Genomic DNA, 15072 nt, shown 5'->3' on the forward strand with positions numbered 1-15072 from the left:
CATGTGCTGGACACTGTGGAGACACTATACAAGAATCTTATTTAATTCCTTTAATCAAACCAATAAATTAGGCATTTTAGTTCCATTTAATGGGATGAGGATGGTAAACTGAGATTAAAACCGGGTATGTGGCTTGTTGCAGGCTATAGATCTAAGTCAAAAAATCAAAATTTGAACCCAGGTCTCTCTGGCTCAAAAGCCTAAACTTTTCCTATGACCCCAAAATAATCAAATGTCATTCTCATATTCCTCTATTATTTGGGATTCATATGGGGAAAAGTCAAACTTTTAATGAGGATCCTGACGATTTTCAATTCAAAGACCCAGCTTTTTTTCCTAATTTTTATTTTAGAATAAGACTTGAAAGCACATATAGCCGTGGACTTTTTCTCTTTTTTTGCGCTCCAAGTTCTGTGACCTCCTCTTCCCACCCGCTTTCACTGAGAACTTTTAGGATAAAACATCGTAACTGGCTGCTCTGATGCCCTCTGGGCTGCATGGGATCAGGATTGTGGAAACAGCTTCCTCGGGTTCCACGCTGGCTTACCTCCTCTTCTCCCTCAGCCAGGAGCAAGGGGAGAGCTAAGGGCACTATGATTCCATGAAGCCCAGGTCACGCTCATATCTCAGCAGTTTCTCCCCTTTGTTCCCTAAAATCCCTTCTAGTTCTAAGACAGGGAAAGGAATTCTGGTTAGTTGAGGCCCCAGCAAAGTACAAGGCAGTATATTACTATTTAATTTTCACAACATCCACATCAAACATTGGTATCCTGTATGAGGGTGAGGAAACTGTGGTTCACAGAGGTAAAATAACCACCCAAGGTATCACAGCTGGTGAGTGAGGGTTTGGAGCTGAGCTGTGTCTGACTCCAGATCTTCGATTTTTCTGTTGTGTTTCCCAGGTTGTAAATCCTATAGGGAATCTGCCAAAGTCTTATACTTCCTTGCACCCCTCCTCTGTATCTTAGGCATAGTCATATTAATTTATTTTGCTTGCAACTAACAGAAACCTACTCAGATTAGCTTAAGCAAATAGAGGGATTTATTATAAGAATACTGTTACCTCACAGAGCCCCAAAGCAGGTCTGAGTCCCAGGAGCAAATGGAAATAATCAAGGCCTTGAATGCCATGTAGACTTTCCCTCCATTATGTGAACTTCTGTGTGTTTGTTTCATTTTTGTTCACTTACACTAGCTTCCTTTACTTCCCACAAATTAAAAAAAAAAAAAAAGACTGCAGGCACCTCTAGTTTACATGTGACTAGATTATTCATGCAGAATACCTTTGTTTTTCCATTTTTTTTCCTATTTCTCAATCCATTTCAATCTCCTCCACATTCTATGTTCTCAGGGAAGGGATTAATTGGCCTGGCTAAGGCTTGTATCCAACACTAGCTCAATCATCTGTGTCTAAAGGCTGGGAGTAACGTTGGGCCAAAGTGGCAGCTTCCCTTGGAACTTCGTGGTTGGAGGGAAGAGGAAGTGGTCTCAGAAAAACGTTAAGGGGGAGATCCCAGAAGTTGTGGTTTTATTAGATAGACAATCTGATAGGTATCCTTTATAATAAACATTGCAACTCTACTATCTCATTAAGACAATCCAGTGAATTATGTATAAACCATGTAGAACAGTGTCAGTTGATATAAATGCTCAATAATGCAGAAAGTTTTTTTGTTTGTTTTTAAAAATATATATATATTCTTTTTCAGATTCTTTTCCTTTATACATTATTACAAGATGTTGAATATAGTTCCTTGTGCTTGACAGTAGGTCCTTGTTTATTTATTTTATATATATTAGTGTGTATATGTTAATCCCAAATTCCTAATTTACCCCTCCTCCCTTTCCCCTTTGGTAACCATAAGTTGTTTTCTATGTCTGTGAGTCTGTTTCTGTTTTGTAAATAACTTCATTTGTGTCATATTTTTTAGATTCCACATATATGTGATATCATAAGATATTTGTCTTTGTCTGGCTTACTTCACCTAGTATGATAATCTCTAGGTCCATCCATGTTGCTGCAAATGGCATTATTTCATTCTTTTTTATGGCTGAAGTAGTATTCCACTGTATATATATATATATATACCACATCTTCTTTATCCATTCATCTGTCAGTGGACACTTGGGTTGCTTCCATGTCTTGGCTATTGTGAATAGTGCTGCTGTGAACACTGGGGGTACATGTATCTTTTCAAATTAGAGTTTTCATCTTTTCCAGATATATGCCCAGGAGTGGGATTGCTGGGTCATATGGTAGTTCTATTTTTAGTTTTTTAAGGAACCTCCATACTGTTCTCCATAGTAGCTGCACCAAAAGTGCAGAAGGTTTTTATTCCCTCCTTTGAGTCTTGAGGTGGAAAACAGAATAAATTGCCATTTGGAGAGGAGAAAACGTCAGTGCATAAGCTCAGGGGGACATGGCTAAAAGGCCATGGCATTCTTCTTAGAATCGAAATTGGCGCATGCTTATCTCTAAGGCAGAAGTCCTTTGGTTACAGGTAGACTCAAAACGTGTAAAGATTTTTTTTTCTCCTTCACTTAAAACCATGCTCTTGACCATAGATGCACATATGGATTTTTAAAACAGATGTGTTTAAAAAATTCTGATGCTGAGTCCCACCTCCAGTGATTCTGATTCAAATGGTCTGGGGTGGGGCACATGCATTAATTTTCCAAAGAGCTTCTGAGGTGGGTCTAATACACACAGAAGGGAGAGCTACTGGTTTATAGCGAGAAGCAATTACCTGATGACCTGAGCCTATTCCAAGATGTTAAAACCAAAAGCGACATGATCACAGGCAGGCAGGGAAGGGGTCTTTTGCTCCAGGCAGACACGGGCCAGGCTCTGAAGTGATGTCCTCTCCAGGAAGTGCTGTGCTGAAGCCATTGATGGGTCTCTTCTGGAGTGAGACCTGTTTTTGGTAATCACAAGAGAAATACTGAAGCTCAGGTGGATCTTGTTAGTGTCAAGTTCGTTCCTACTGGCTCCAGTCTGCTCTGCCCTTTTAATTCATCATCTCCGATTTGAAACGGCATTAGGGCATATTAGAAAGAGACTGAAGGAGATGGGAGAACAGGTTCAAGTGGCCTTTCCTGATATACAGCCAAATTTTAAGAGCAGAAGGAGAATGTACACTAGCTGCATTAGCTCACGTCAGGGAAGGGCTCCTGGTCTCAACCTTTGCTCCCTTTTCCAGACAGTTACAACAACTGCCCTGCCTAGACAAACTTGATAATAGCACCTTGAATCTGACAACACTTGCAACCTATAAAGCTCCCTCACAAATACCTTACTGTTCCCCAAATTGTGATAACATAAACCATAGGAGGTGTAAAAGATGATTTTAAGTGGTACACAGAGATTTTTAATAGTTATCTTAAAGCCTGTTTGGGAAAACATAATTATCAAGGGAAAACTGATTTCACAGATATTATTTCTTATGATAAAGTAGATGATTAAGGTTTTTTTCCTTCCCATTTTAGTGAGTTCATTTAAAGAGAAGTGTTCATTTCAGGCTGTGGTAGATATGGTAAGACATTGTGATGTATTTTGAGGATGGTCAAAGTTTGGGGTACACTGGATTATTTCATTGTCACCAGTAAGTTGCTTGTCACTTTTATTGGCTTTATTTTTATGGATTAGGAAATTGGGGCTTTGAGAGTTTAAATAACTCATCCAGGGTTTTTTTTAATGCTCTCAAATTCATGTCTTCTGAATCTAATTCCAGGCTTCTTTCCATGACCTTGCTCTTCTACTGAGAGTTAATGTCTAAGCCAAAACCTTTGTTGTTCTAGCAGGTGAGGAAGGTCTTCGCAGAGCCATCCATACTCAGGATTAATGACAGGCATGGCTCTGGACACATAATGGAGTGGACCAATTCAGTGGTTCTTTAAGGGTGGTTTCTGGTCCAACAGCAGAAGCATCTACCTGGAATGTGTGCAAATTCTTAGACCCACTCGAAGACTGTTGGGTGAGAAGCTCTGAGGATGGGGCCCAGAAATCTCTGTGTTATCAAACCCATAGGGTGATTCTGAGGCACACTAAAGTTTAGGAACTATCCTGTGGTTCTCAACTGGGGGTAATTTTATCCCCCTAGGAGATATTTAGCCATATCTGGAGACATTTTTGGTTATCCCACCTGGGGCAGAGGGTGCTGCAGACATCTGGTGAGTAGAGACCTGGTATGCTGCTAAACATCCTACACAGGTCAGCCTCCGACAGCAAAGATTTTTCCATTCTAAGATGTCAACAGTGCTGAGGCTGAGAAACCCTGCACCAGACTGATTGACCTTGGCTTGATGAGCATGGTGGTTAGTCCAGTGGTGTATACTTAAGAGACCAAAAGTCATCTAAAAATTGCAGGTTACTTTGGCCTCTGGTTGACTGAGTAACATGATTTCCATTTGCCAGTGCTCACAGATTAATGGCCAGTGGGCAAGGAAATCCTCCAAGCTGCCCATAGCCACATTCATGATATCTGAAATGCATATCAAATTGTGGTCAGAGTTGGTGGTGGAATCTAGTCCAAGAAATCAGGGCAGCCCAAGGAAAATGCACGGAGCTTGTGTCTGGTGAACCCTACCTGGCCTTCCCAGCACCTAGTACTTCAAACCATCCCCTGGATGCTAAGATTCCACACCCTCCAAAAAAGAATGCATATCCAGTTCCCTGATCATGAGGCAGTATATCAGAAAAGTCAACAGCACTTTTTGGAGAATCAAATTATTTGGAAAGACATCCCTGCTTTACTATTTCTTGGCTGTGTGACTTTGGCAAATTTCATCACTTTCCTGAGCCTCGGTTTCCCCATCTGTAAAATAAGGGTGATAATAATTGTGGTACTGATGAGGACTGTAGGGCACAATGCATGTAAAACTCTTAGAACAATTCCAGACCCAGAGAAAATGCTTGCCACAGGCTAAGTATAATCATTATTAATTCTTTGTATTGTCTCTTTAGGTCTTGCATCTTTAAAATGGCAAGTCTGTCCCCTTTGTGCTTAATAGAACGCCCGATGCCCATATGCTAGTGTTCATTCCCAGTCTCCTGGCTCTACCTCATACCTGAGAGTGTATCCTCTTTGTCTAGAACCAGCCTTTTCTCTCTCTACTTCATCTGGCAAAGTTGTCCATCAGAAATAAAAGAGAGTTAGATTTTATGATATGCCAGGTGACGAATTGCATCATATGCCTCCAGCTTCTTGGACTATACATTGGTCCTTGTAGGTTGGTGTGATTTTTTACAATGGGGATGGGACAGGTGTCTGTCACTACACTAGCTGCTCTCAGTTTCAAAGGATGCATTTTGAATGATGGGTTATCAGCATCACGCGAGGGATGACTTCGCCCCACGTGGGCAGGCTCTCACTGAAGCTTTCATAAGGTCAGCCTTGCCCGGGTTAATATGGCTTTCAAAATAATAAAGGGGAAGAATCAAAATCTGTCTGCTTTCATTAAGTCTAACCCTGGCCTGCCTATTAGAATATGTGTAACTCAGTACCATGTAGAAGGATGGCTGGCCTCCAGGTTAAGCTAGGAACAAAGGAGAGGAATGGGGCTCCTCATTTATGGTCCAGGAAGCAAATGGGGTCAACATCATTAATATCAGAGCATCCCCAACTTGTCTTCAGATGATCAAACCACTGAGGGAAGGGCCAGTGAGGGAAGCTCTGAACATGTCATTACGATGAGAACTGTTCAAGCTTCTTTTCCTTCCATGTAACCTCAGAAATATGTGGCTCCCAGCTCACACCATCGTCTACCTACCGCAAAAGCCTCTTTCTGTCTTTGCATCTGAGCACCACAATGGGAACTCTCCTCCAAGTCAAAACAGAAAAAAAAAGGAAAAATCTTGCACAGATATGCAGCCCTCTTGATAACAGTGCCCTCAGCTTATATGGAATTATTGGAAGGCAGTTTGAACAGGCTTTGGATTCCAAGGCTGCGGGAGGAGAGAAGTCGGCAGATTCAAACATTATGGGGGCTTCTATCAGATTTGTTGTTGTTATTCCAGAGTTCTGTTTCTGGGCCACAGAGCATCTCCCAGGGTAGGTGTGGGCTTCATGCAAAAATGATGAAGTCAACAGCCAGCCTCCCTCCTTGAGAGGGAGTTATTTCTTGAGTGTTTTTTTCTGAGCCTGCCTAGGAGGAGAGCACTGATAGATGGAGACTTCTATTTCAAAGGTTTGTTTAGTTTTTCAGGGAGGAGTGATATTTTGGTGACTCATCTTAACAACAGTTGTAGGGGAAAATCTGCTAAAGGTTAAGAGCGTTAAACATAAGGAACATGAAACAGTTAAATGACAGAGTATAGTATACCAAGCCCTGTCCTAGGTACAAGGGCAACGGCTCTCAACCTTGGCTGTGCATTAGAGTTCTCCTTGGCACTCAAAAACAATTTAATAAAAAGAAATACAATCTAATGCCAAACCCCAGACTAATTAAACCGGAACCTCTGGGGATTCTCCCAGGCATCTGCATTTTTCAAAGCTCCTCAGGTGATTTCAATATGAAATCAGGACGGAGCATCCCTCACTAAATTGACAGAGTTGAATAGACGTAATTTGCTCCCTTGAGAAAGTAAACAATCATGTAAATAAATACACGTGATATAAGACATTATATGGCACTCATGGTAATGCACACAAGGGATCGTGTTTGGGGAGAGAACGAATAGACTAATTTTCCTTGGGAGGTTCAGGGGATACTTCATGGGAGAGACGATGTCAGAATAATTTTGAAGATGACAAAGGATTTTGCCAAGTTGGCAAGAAGGGAAGAAGATCAGAGGGGGGAAGGGAGCTCCCATGCTGTGCGTGCAGGTAGAGAAAAGTTAAGAAGATGCTGGAGATTTCCGACCCATAACATAACTATCAGATATGGAACAATTGGTGCAGAGTGCTCTCAACAGCCAACCCGGAAGCTGCTCCTGACTGCTGAGAAATCAGTGGCTGGGAAAATTCCCCCTGCTCTTTAGTGGCGCCTGTAGTGTGAGAGCCGAGAGCTGGAAGGCAGTGCTCGTGCAGAGATATCCTTCCACAGGCTAAGGGGTGACAGGGAGGACATTGAATGACAGCCAACTTTTTGTGCTGTTAATTTTTTAAAGCAATTTTTAGCATTTAATGAAATCCATGTGGCTTCAAGCCACCAGGATATCAGACCCTCTTCCTGCCCTTAATCTTCTCCCTGGCTCATCTGCTGAAGAATTTGCCCTTCATGATGACAGGCAGCTTTAGGAGCTTCTCTTCTCCAGAACGTTTTAGTAGCATGATCGTATCACATCCGTGATGGGGGTGTCTCCAGTCTTGGTTTTGGTAGCATTTACCCATGTCTGCTTATGGACCAAGGTCCATGATTTAGTGAGGTTGACAGTGGGGCAGAAGTTCTGGTTCCTCTTTAAGTGGTTATGCCTCATACGAACCTTGTCAAAGCCACCTAGGTAGTGTTTGCCTAAGTTGATCGTATGGTGATGCCTGACCCTAGCATGACCCCCGCTTCCCCAGTGCTTCTGGTTCTTGCTGATGTGGCCATTGCCATGGTTCCCGTGGTCCTGAATTTTATGGTTCTTCCTTAGTTGGGATGGTAGGTCAGTGAACCAGACAAATGAGATGTTAATATTTTTGAAGTTGCAACATTTTCATGAGTGGATGCTGTAGCGAATAGAAACAAAAACTGTGGTTACAGAGATAAAATTTATGAAGTCTTGGTACTTGGTGCAAATTTTGAAGACGTGGTATGAATTTCGGCAGTGACATTCACGTTTGGAAATACTGCTTGAGGTCAACACCAATCAAGCCACGTACCCATTGCCAGCTGAGTTGTGACCAGGCTTATCCATCATGTGACGTCTTGTCAATTACCACAGCTAATTGTGTCATTGCCCCTAACAATGCTACAACTAAAGCTATAACCACAACAATTTAAAAAACATTTTGAGGGCTTACTATGCCCTAAATGTGTTAACTATTTTAAGAAATCTTTGATTATGTTTTGCCACCTATACTCCATTTATTTTATTCTTAATATTCATCAAATGTTTTACTTGCATATCTGTTTACTCATAACAAGGGTAATATTTTGAAAAATTTAAGGAGATAGTTTTCTCCTTTTTGTGGTAAATCATGTTCTTCCAATACAGTTTTAATTTTTAAAATTTATTTTATTCAAGTATATTTGATTTACAATGTTGTGCTAATTTCTGCTCTACAGCAAAGTGATTCAGTTATACATGTATATATAGACATTCTTTTTCATTTTCTTTTCCTTTATGGTTTATCACAGGATGTTGAATATAATTTCCTGTGCTATACAGTAGGATCTTGTTGTTTATCCATTCTATATGTAATAGTTTGCAACTGCTAATCTCAAACCCCCAATCCTTCCCTCCCCCATCTCCTCTCCCCCTTGGCAACCACAAGTCTGTTCTCTATGTCTGTGAGTCTGTTTCCTTCCAACACAGCTTTAGAATAAGAAGGAAGAAAGATGCCATCTCGGGGAAGAGAAGAGTGCAGAATAGGGAACATCATTGTGAAAGATGAAGAAGTAGCTGAAGGCCCATTCCTGCTGCTTCAGATGGCGTGGGAAGAAACAAGTTAGCAGCTCAATGAAGCAGGTGGTGAAATACATGTATCTTTATCAACCTCACTAGGCTGCAGTACAGGCAGGGGAAACCAGCTAGATAGATTGAGGGGGAGATGAAAGCAGAAGAGGATTTTTTTCTTTTTCTGCTTCCTGTTTGGCATCTGAGAGGAGAAGGATTTATAAGGTGTCCCCCATGTTAACATGTGGTGGCTACTTCAGAGCCAACTCAGCTGCACGCTGTAGTTAGGGGAAGAGTTAGCCTGAGACAGCATCTTAAGCCTCCCTTGGCTCTTGTGGGGAAAAAGCCAGAATTGTTTCTGAATTACTGAAGGACCCGGATGTTAGCTGAGAATGACTAGAAAGCTTGCCTTAGGGGTTGCTGCTCCAGAAGCAAAGTGATTTATGGTAGGATGCTGCAGGGTGGGCCACCTGGCCTGGGGAATGAAAGGGAGCGGTCAGCCACACAGGGATGTGCAGAAGCAGGGAGAGACCCATCACAGGCCCTGACTGGGTTGGGAGAGCAGAGATCTTAAGTTTACCTATCATGGGCTTCCACATGGTCCACTGCCAAGCAGGATACCCAGAAACTGGACAGCAAAGGACAACACCATGGAGACCAGAGGAGCCTGGATTCAGTGGATGGGCCTGGGTGGGTGGATCTGAGGCCCCTTCTATTCCTGCCACCACAATGCCGTGTTCTCCTGCCTCCTGATCCCCATCCAGTGCTCAATGGAGAATAAGTGTAAGGAGGAGGGAAGGAAATTGGAAACACTGGGGAGAACCTAACTTACCTTAAGAGATCGTTTGAAGTATTGCATCAGACTGTGTTAACTTGATTAAACTAACTTCAGGTTTTCCCCACGACCACTCGAGGTAAGGATTTGTGAGGATTATCAGGTTAATTCAGGAAATATAAATGGTGCATTTTCTTTGAAATCTGAGTATAATGTACAAATTTGTGATCCAACTATCCTAGTTTCCAGGACTGCCGCAACAAATCACCACCAACTGGGTGGCTTGAAATAACAGAAATGTATACTCTCATAGTTCAGGAGGCAAGAAATCTGAAATCAAGGTCTCAGCAGTGTTGGTTCCTCTTGGAGCCTCTGAAGGAGCTTCTTGTGGTTGCCGACAGTCCTGGGTATTTCTTGGCATGTAGACTTATCACAAGAACTCTGTCTCTGTCTTCACATGGCTTCTCCTCTGGGTGTCTCTGTGTCTCTTCTTCTTTTCTTACTAAAGATACAGGTTATTGGATTTAGGACCCACCCTAGTCCAGTATGACCTCATCCTAACTAATTACATTTGCAAAGACTCTCTTTCCAAACATTCTGAGGTTCTGGGTGGGTGTGAATACTTGGGGACACCATTCAACCCAGTACACCAACAATACTTATTTATTTATCCCTCACTACCCTGTAAGCTCTAGGAGGGCAGAGACCAGACCAGTTTTATGGATCATATTGGCACCTCACACAGAGTTCCCATCATGTTTTTATGAATTAAATGAAAGAATGGATGCACTCCATCAGTTATGATGTTTTCTCCTTTCCTCTAATCCTTCCACCCATCCCAGTGGTACATCTTTAGTCCATCTGGGGTCAGACTAGTTTTCTGTTCCCATTACCCAGGACCTCCATCCCCACCTTTTTCTAGCCCTTGCAGGAGGTTTCTCCAACAATATGGCTTTGATCTATGAGCAAGTCCCCAGAACTTGTTCCCCTCGGCTTTTAAGTAGAGGGTGATTCCTGAATCTTATTCTTTCTGCCTCTTCTGGCATTTGTTGAGCAAGAGAGGTGTCCTGCCTCTGTGCAAATACAGAGGATATTTATTTCTCGCCTTGCAAGTCTGGGAGAGGCCAAAGCCCTGTCTGCCCCATCCACCCCTCCTGATGCTCCATTAGCTCTGCTGTTTATCTGAGTTGAGGATTAGCCTGGGCAAGACACCTCCTCTGCAGGAGAGAAGATCCCCATGCAGAACTTTGGAAGGCTTTTGATCAGCCTGCCACGTAATTAGGAGATAAAATAGGCAACTGATGAAAAATGGAAAAAATGTAGGTTATTCAGGCAGTTACAGGCATTGTGCCTCATCTGTGGTAAAACAATTATTACTTCTATGGCTTATTTAGCTGTATGCTTGCAACAAAAGAGATTACCTGGGCAGGCTTGGTCAAGTATTTAGGACCTGTAGACTAAATTCAGTGTAATGACCTGGTGACAAAACTGCTCTCAAAGCCCTGGGAACCTGCATTTTCCCTGTTACAATTGCATTCCAAACTGAGATCTAAGTGTGGTCAAAATCGAATCCTTCTCCCATCCTGCACTCTGCCAGCCTACTCTAATGCATCTCTCTGTAAAATGCTCTTACCTTTGCTTACTGGCAGTGAAACTGGAGGTTCAAACCCAGGCTGTGGAGTCAGATGGACCCAACTCTACTCTTAGTTGTGTTTTTAACTAGTGTTCTCAGCCCTGGTTGCATGTTAGAATTACCTGGGGAACTTAAAAATCCTGATACACAAGCCCCACCCTGCACCAATGAAATCACAATCTTTGGGGGTGGGACCCAGGCATCAATATTTCTTAAAACTCCCCAGGCAATGACAATGTGCATTTACATTTCAGAACCAGGGACCTCAGACAAATCATTTGTCTTTCTAAGTCTCAGTTTGCTCTTCTGTAAATAGAGGTAACATATTCTCATAGAGTTTTTTCGAGGATTAAATGACAGTGTGTGAAACATGCTTAGTACAGTGCCTGGCACTAAATAACCTCTCAATACATGATAGCTATTTTTATTATGTTTAGTCTTGTATTTTTCTCAAATGGTTTCTTATGTCTTATTTCCAGAATAAGATGGGAAGTTCTTCTCTAGAGACTATTACATTTTGTTTTTAATTAACTAATTAACAAGTATTTATTATGGTACATCTCTGTATTGAGTACTGTAGGGAAGAGGATTTAAAAATAGTAAAGACAAGGCTTCTTATCTCCAAGAGCTCAACATGTAATGGAGAAAGGTGATGTCATGTACCTGGCTCTAATTCAAAGTACACTCCATGATAAGCATGTTAATATAAGTACCCAGGTTGTGCAGTGGAGGAGAGTGTAGTTTATTCTGGTTGGGGTACTTGGAAGACTCCTTACAGAAAGTAGAGCCTGAACTAACTGGACTTTGTAGAATGAGTAAGTCTGAAATGGACATCTCAGTGCTGGGCAAAGAGCCTGCATAGAGAATAGCTTTTACAAAGACAAAAAGGATGAAGAACATTGAAAAGCAAGTGATTCATGTCTCAAGAGTGCATTTGGGAAGGAAACACAATGGTAGAAAAGAACATAACAGTAGGTAGAAGCAATTGATGGAGGGCTTGGAAATCCAAGGGAAAGAGTTTGGACTTCTTTGTCTGTTTTAATAGTTGGGAGCACAGGTTGTTGTTATGACCTTCTTTCTAGTTGGGGTTGAGTTGTGAAAATAAAGAACAGTCCCATTTATTGCATCACATGAGACCTAATCACATCAGGCCCATTAGCATCAAGCCTGATACAAAAGAGTATACATTTCCCAAAATGTGTGTAGGGCAGACACTGGTCAAAATGTGGTCCATTGCCCAGCAACATCAGCATCACCTGGGGGCTTGTTAGAAGAACACAGTCTTGGATCCTATCCCAGACCTATTAAGGCTAAACCTGAATTTTAACAAGATCCCCAGTGATTGATGTGCACATTAACATCTGAGAAGCAATGGACTAGCCTCTTCTCTTTGCAACATCTTTCCCAATCTCCATCCAGTTGAACACTTCTCTCATCACCATACCAACTTGTATCCCATAATAGTCAAATAAAGATGTTAGCAGAAAGGAGCAAGTTGGCAAATATAACCTTTACCCCCAATTTAGAAACGTTTTGTTTCTAAGAGTTTCTTGTAGTAATACCAATTTCTTCTTTTGGGTAATCCTCGCATTTTAACATACAATATTTACTTATTAATGCCGGAAAAGTCGTCAGTAGATCTGGGTGTTCTTGCCACCAGTGATCCCATTCAGATGCACATACGCATTTTCCAAAGTCTAGCAAAAATACTAAGGGTACATAAATCTTAAGAATTGTGTCCTCTGATTGCCTGATATATTGATTGCCAACAGAGAGTATTTAAGTTATTCTCTATTACTAAGAGTTGCATAAATAAGTTTCCTGGGGTAAAATTACTATGGGAAATATCATATATTTTCTTTCCTGTCTTTGATATTTATAACATATGCTAACATATTTAAGATTCTACAGTATCCTATAGGAAATGTCTGCTTAATTTACTGTTCCCTCTATGTTTCACCACAGAACACACTTAATGAATGCGTTAATCTCTCATAGAGCACAGTTAGAGAAATTCTGCTCTAAGAAAGAAAGGGATGAACAATGTCAGGAGGCATAAAATTAACCATTAGAAATGCACTATTCACAGAGAAAAAAGGTGGAGAGGAAACTGTGCAAAAATAAACTTGAAATCCATTGGCCTCAGACTTCTGTCCTGTAAAAAGGTACTCAGTTAGTCCAGATCAATTCTAATGGACTGAATACTGTTTTAAGCCTCTCCATATTTCAGAATACATTCTCAGTAAATGGAAAAAATATTAGCCAATTTCACAGTTAAAACCATATAAAACTTCTGGGAAGGGGCAAGGGCTTTGGTATCAGACATATCTGTGACCCTGGGTGAGTTCTTCACTTGTATGAGTCTTAGTTTTCTCATCTCTAAAATGGGGACACTCATTTCCACATGACAGATCTTTGTATTATTATATTTGCTTTAAACAGTCAATTTAGTCTTAAATAAATTTAAAATATAAGAAAAAATCATACATGTACTCATGTAGTTACCATTTCTATTTCTCTTCATTTTTTCATGTAGCTCCAGATTTCCATCTGGAATCATTTTTCTTCTGCCTGAAGAAACATTTCTTCTAGTGCCAATTTGCCATTACTGAATTATTTAGATTTTGTATGTCTAAGAAATTCTTTATTTAGCCTTCATTTTTGAAAGATATTCTCATCGGGTATAGAATCCTAGGTTGACAGCTTTTTTTCCCAATACTTTAAAGATATTGCTTCACTGTTGTCTTGCTTGCATTTTTGCTAATGAGAAGGTTATTATCATTCACATCTTTGTTCCTGTGTATATAATGTGTCTTATTTCTCTAGCTACTTTTATGATTTTTCTCTTTATCACTGGTTTTAAGCAATTACATTATGATGTGTCTTGGTACCATTTTCTTCATGTTTCTTGTGATTAGATTTGTTAAGCTTCTTAGCTCACTGGATTTATATTTTTCCTTTTATTTATAAAATTTTGGTAATTATTTCTTCAAGTATATTTTTCTGCTCCCCACTCTTTGGGGTCTCTAACTACACATATATTAGGCCAATGGAAGTTGATTACAGCTCACTGATGCCCTGTTTATTATTTTTTAATTTTTTTAAACTTTTTTTAATTTTGGTTTTTGTTTGTTTTAATTAATTTTACTTATTTATTTATTTATTTACTTATTTTGGTTGCGTTTGGTCTTTGTTGTTGCGCACAGCTTTCTCTAGTTGCAGTGAACGGGGGCTACTCTTCATTGCGGTGCACAGGCTTTTCATTGCAGTGGCTTCTTTTGTTGCAGAGCATGGGCTCTAGGTACACAGGCTTCAGTAGTTGTGGCATGGGGGCTCAGTAGTTGTGGCTCGCGGGCTCTAGAGTGCAGGCTCAGTAGTTCTGGCGCACGGGCTTAGTTGCTCCACAGCATGTGGGATCTTCCCAGACCAGGGCTTGAACCCATGCCCCCTGCATTGGCAGGCAGATTCTTAACCACTGCACCACCAGGGAAGTCCTGATGCTCTGTTTAATTTTTTTTTTTGCTTGTCACTTTGGAAGATTTCTATTGCTATGTCTTCAAATTCACAAATCTTTTTTTGCAATGTCTAATTTTCTGTTGATCTCCTCCAGTGTAATTTTCATCTCTGGAAGTTTAATTTAGGTCTTTTATGTGTCTTCCATGTCTTTACTTAAGGTGCTCAATTTTTCTTCTACATTCTTGAACATATGGGATACAGTTATAAGAACTGTTTTAATACCCTTGTCTAATTGATTCTATCATATATGTCATATCTGGGTATGTTTTGATTATTTTTTTATTCTACTAGTTGTGGATCATATTTTCCAGCATCCTTGAATGCCTGGTAATTTTTGTTTAGATACTAGACATTGTGATTTTAGCTTGTTGGGTGTTAGATAATTTTGTATTTCCATAAATATTCTTGAGCTTTGTCCTGGGATGCAGTGAAGTTACTTGGGAACATTTTGATCCTTTTGAGGCTTGCCTTTCAGCTTTGTTAGGGGAGACCAGAGCAGCCTTTAGTCTATGGCTAATTTTGCCCCACTACCAAGGCAATATCTTTCTGAGTACTTTACCCAATACCATGTAAAAACTGTGAGTTTTTCCACTTTGGTTGGCAGAA

General features: G+C 40.7%; 1 pseudogene; it reads right to left on the reverse strand.

Annotated features, from left to right (window-relative positions):
• Window positions 1-7157: 7157 nt before the first annotated feature.
• LOC132476969 (large ribosomal subunit protein uL15-like) lies at window positions 7158-7582 on the reverse strand (annotated as a pseudogene).
• Window positions 7583-15072: the final 7490 nt, after the last annotated feature.

This window comes from Mesoplodon densirostris, chromosome 16 (assembly GCF_025265405.1).
Source record: "Mesoplodon densirostris isolate mMesDen1 chromosome 16, mMesDen1 primary haplotype, whole genome shotgun sequence".
Classification (NCBI taxonomy): Eukaryota; Metazoa; Chordata; class Mammalia; order Artiodactyla; family Ziphiidae; genus Mesoplodon; species Mesoplodon densirostris.